The sequence below is a fragment of the Octodon degus genome, unplaced genomic scaffold (genome assembly GCF_000260255.1).
Source record: "Octodon degus isolate 3935 unplaced genomic scaffold, OctDeg1.0 scaffold00189, whole genome shotgun sequence".
Lineage (NCBI taxonomy): Eukaryota > Metazoa > Chordata > Mammalia > Rodentia > Octodontidae > Octodon > Octodon degus.
In genome coordinates, this window is record NW_004524765.1 from 2975203 (window position 1) to 2980247 (window position 5045).

The 5045-nt window shown below is 46.7% G+C and overlaps 1 protein-coding gene across 1 annotated transcript in view; it reads right to left on the bottom strand.

The window, feature by feature from the left end:
- Positions 1–3675, bottom strand: part of LOC101565459 (telomerase protein component 1-like) — a 51464-nt gene extending 47789 nt beyond the window's left edge. The window contains exon 1 of the mRNA XM_023704149.1: positions 3610–3675. The gene's annotated coding sequence lies outside the window, so the exon portion shown is untranslated. The remainder of the gene's footprint in view (positions 1–3609) is intronic.
- Positions 3676–5045: the final 1370 nt, after the last annotated feature.

Consider the following 5045-nt stretch of genomic DNA (forward strand, 5'->3'; position numbering starts at 1 on the left):
AAAAAACATTTTCTCTAGCTTTTACAGAGAGCAAATTGGTCAAGCAATGGCCGTGACTCATCCTCATGTCAGACACTGACAAAAGGATGTACAAAGGGCCGTACAGGGCTACAGGATAAATCTGGCTGACCTTATCAGATACAAAAGTTACATTTCTTTTTATATAGGTCTTGCTATATCTTGGTCTTAACCATCCAGCAGTAAAGTATAAAAACGAGGTATATAAAGTAAATCCATATTAATACGATGAGCTGTAAAAGGCTCAAGTCAATAACTCCTGAGCATAACCCACTAATATTATAGACTGCTAGACAGTGTTAGATTGTTTAGCTGAATTCAAACACCTATAGTATTTAGAAGCCAACAGAATATCCACCTCTGACAGGACAAAAAATTAAAATTAAAATTAAAAAAAAAAAAAAAAAAACTTCTGTCACCACACTGGCTAACTGCAGGATATCACCTGTATTCTGGCTTCTTTGAGGACGCATCCCTCCCTCACTCGTCCCTCCCTCCCTCACCTTCTCTCACTCCACAGGCACTTAAACTATGGACAGCTCCCCCATGTGACAATCTCTCTCAGTCAGACCAGGTTGCCCTACACCCCGACCCACAGAACCCACCACAGGATTCCTCGCCATCACCCCGGCGACATCGGCCCTGGCCTCAGCCACAGCAATTGCTTCTAACTTACCCTCTAACCTCTTTAACTTTCAGGGACTGCAAAGATGCCTCTCCTCTTTCCCCGCCTTCCTCTCTTCAGTCATCCAGTCTACATTCCTCACATTCCTTGCCAGCCCCCTCCCAATTTACAATCCAATCACAGTCCTTTTTTTCCTCCAAAAAATCTCACTCTAAGAAATCAACTGATAACTCATTTTTCCCCAACACTGCGTGTCCTCCCCTCTGCTAGCCATCAAGCTAAACAAAAGATAACAGCCCACTGAGCGAGGAGCACACTGCCCTTTCCAGTGCAGCCTGGTGCTTGCCTTCTTTTCCCCACTCCCTGTCCCCACCTCTGCAGGCAGTCTAGGTTGTAGGACTCAGCCTTGTCAGTGGTCCTCTACTGTGCTCTGCCTATCCTTACTCGCTCAGCTTGCTTGCTCCCACTCAAACCTGATACACTGCATTAGACCTAAATATATGTTTTTCTTAAATCTTTTTCCCCAAATTCCTCTTATAAGAGATCTCTGCTAATTGACTTACAAAAGTTCTGACTAGTCTCTCATAATTACAAACTTAAAAGGTCATCATAGTTTAACCTGGTCAGAAATATATTTGAGCGCACTCTCATTTTATAAAGATTTCCACGTGTCCTGTGTGTACTCGTTTGTTTTTATGTCATTCTGTAAATAGCTGTTCCTTTTTATTTGAGCTCTAAAACATAGACTTGAAAACATGCTTTCTCCTAAGTTACCAACCGTCTGTGTATTATCAAAATTAATTTATAATTAAATAAAAACCATTAAAATGGAGAAGATTGTTGGACAGGACTCTTGATTGATGAATAGAGGGTGGTCAACCTTTGTTCATCAATAGAGAGCCCCCAATAATTTGATCATTGGTTAAAAGACAAAGATTTTCAAAAATTAAAATAAGGTTTTCTCATAAAAGATGCTTAATATATTAAACATTCATGCCTTTTAAAATACTGTATGCTACAATATAAAATTTGTTTTTTCTTTCAGATTTAAGCATATGCCTTTCTCTTATGCTCCAGGTATTTATAAGTGGTTCCCATCAAGCCAACATGAGGTCATCAGCCAAATGATAATTTTATAACTAAAACTTATGTGATATGTATCCTATGTACACTTAAAGAGGCAAAAACAAAATGGGGATTTCGTATGACTGTTATGCTGCACTGCTATGTATGATGATTGATGCCAAATGATCTCTACGAAATTATATAACAACATTCTACAGGGATTTAACTGCTAAAATGTCCATGGTTGATAAGATATAATAGTTCTCTGATTACACTTCATATTTCAAGGTTCTTAATACTCAGATAAAATTATAATAATCAAGTATATTGCTCCAAACTAAGTATACTAATATAGGACAAGATTCTCCTAAAAAAAAAATTATTAATTCCTCTTTTATATCCCTACCTGTTCCTGACATTCACACCAAGCTAAAAGGACAAACCTCGGCCCTCAAACTCCACAGAAAAAGTTATTCAGTCTAACTTTCCATGTCTTCAATAATAGAGACCAAAATTAACTATACACATTGCCAACTTTTGGCTGCGGCACTCAGGACTCCCACCAAAGCACGACCTTCACAAGGTAATGCTGAGCTTGAACAATGCTGCCACCCGAGCCAAGTGTGGTGGACACTGGGCATGAGCCTGCCTCAACTTGCAGCCATCACTAGCACATCTACAAGCTCGAGGGTCTCTGGAAATGTGACTGCTCTGTCCGCCAGAAGGCGGTAAGTCATCCAATTCCCTGCCCTCACAGGAAACTTCGCTACAGCCAGATCCATATACTTGAGCTGCTTGGTCTTGTGGCTGAAGAGCAACGACAGGGTTGGGTACCATGGCCTACAAGGAGGCACCTTTGTCAAGAGTCCTGAATCTCGTTGGACATCTCAGGTAAAAAAAAAACAACTCTTTTCTTGCTGACACAGAGACCATATATAGTGTTATTCCTGAGTTCTAAAATTGTTATCTTAGCTCTACAGTCTCCATAGTGGGTGTTGACGGCTGACCTACATGACCCCTTCAGACAGGCCCATTCCATGCTGACCTCAGACACTGTTCTTCACTCTTAATTTCCTTGTGATCCCAACATGTCCCATACCTCTCATGGGGAGAGACCTCCTCCAAAAACTCCAATTCTCTCTCACCTTTCTCCCCCCACACACACTGTACATCCTGCAAGCCCAACCTCAGTGTACAGACAACTCCTCCCTCTCTCTTCCCTTGTCGACCATACACTCTGAGACACTTCCAGTTCCACTTGTGCCACACATGCTATTCCTGGACTAGTGTGCCTCAGCGATCCCACAGCATTTCCCTACATTCCCCAGTACCCAGTAGCCCCCAAACATAGAGACTCAAGTCCATCATTCTCTGCCTCCTTACCAATAGTTTTCTTAAAACTATCCACTCTCTGTATAGTGCCCTCATTCTTTCTGTACTCAGACTCAATGGCTCCTATTGTTTAGTTCAAGATCTCAAACTTATTGGTAATGTGGTTACTATACCCACTAGAGCCAAACCCTTGTACTGTGCTCTCTCCTATTCCTCCACCACAGCCTGCTTCTTGAGCGTTAGGCAAGCAGGACCACCCTCCTCACTCTTCTGGACTGCGGAGCCCGGAGTCCCGGCCGCGGTCACCCCACCCCGCGGGGAGGCTGCGGGGCTCAGCTCCGCCCGCACAGCGCGCGCAGGGCCGCTTTCTCCGCAGGGATCGCGGGGGCAGCGCGGGGGAGCCTCCCGGTTTTCTCTGGCTTCTCCTGAGGGTCCCGGCCGCCCTTCGCCCCGGCCCTTCCCACCCGGCCCCTCTCTCAGCCTATACCCTCCCATGACACAGGAAGGGCAGGGCGGGCGACCCCCAGCGGCCCCGCACCCGCCCGGCTCCGGGCCTGGGCACGTTTTACCTGGTGGGTCCCGCGGACGATACTCAGCACCGCTGAGGCCACTTGGCAGAGCAGGCAGAAACAGAGTTTGGCCAGGTCCGCGGTCCAAAAGGGCGAAAGCCTGGAAGGGATTGTGGGGGTGGGGTGGGGTGGGGTAGGGTGAGGCAGGGCGGGGACCCCCGGGGCGCGCAGTTTCCTCCCAGGCCACAGGTCAGGGTCTTTCTCCATCATCCCTGGTCCTCTTTGCCCTACTCCAAGGCTTTTCCCTCTGGGACTTTCACTAGCTCCTTAGGAATTTCGCCCCCTCCCTCCACTTCTACACGCCCCACGGAGAAGTCTTTCCCTTCGCTGCCTCTCCCTACACTTTTCCACCTCTAGTGTCCAAGGTATGTTAATTCCTGCCAAAGCTTCTTGGATAAGCAGAACTAAAAGGAAGCAGAAAGTGCAGCGCAATGGCTCGCATCCAGGGGCAGAAAGCAAAGACTAGAGTGAGCCCAAGGCGCACCCTGCCCTCCTGCTGAGGAGGGGCCTGTGGACTGCAAGGCCCCTGGAGCCCCGGGAAATGGCCCCGGGCAGGTCTGAGCCAATTTCAAAGCAGCAGGGATGTGTCCCCAAGGGAGGCCTTGGGTGGATGGCCAGCACAGCCAAAAATAAAAATGACATGGGTTCCAGGGGCCAGGGTCCTGGGGATGGAACCAGCTCTCACAAGACAAGTGGCCCTTAGGGTGATAATCCTAGTAGTGTTCAATAAAAAGCAGGCCCAGGTAGCATCAGGGAGCCAGGCTTCCCCAGTACAACAGATCATCTTGTAGGCAGAGACCCTTGAGACTGGACAGGGAAACTGAGTCCTTCCTTGCACTACTTCCCCACTCCTCCCACCAGTCCACATTCTCTACGGTGCATTACAAATTTGTATCCTTCCCAGATTTAGCTGTTCAAATGGCAGTATTCATGTGACAGCGTTTGGGAAAGGATAGAGGCAATGAGGTCACGAGGGGGTAGCCTCATGACAGGGATTAATGGCCTCATAAGGACAGAACTAACTCTCTAGCTCTTTGTGCCTCTGCTTGGGAGCATACAGTAAGCCAGCCTTGGGAAACTAGAGGACTTGGGCCCTCGGCAGAACCTGACCACACTGCATCCTGGTCTCTCACCCTTCCAGCCTCCAGTGCTGTGAGAAATAAGTGTTTCTTCTGTAAACCACTCAATCTCTAGTAATTTTTATAGTGACCTAAACTAGTACAAAGTCCTCTGACAAGAAATCATTGATACTCCCTTTCTCAGTCTGAAATATGATTCACAAATAGCAACTCCACCCAAAATTTTTTTGTTTGTTCAACACAATATCTTACCGTGTAGTCCAAGGTGGCTTTGAACTGATTGTGTAACCTGGGCTGGCCTCGAGCTTGTGGGAATCCTCCTTCCTCAACCTCTTGAATACTATGATTTTTTGTTGT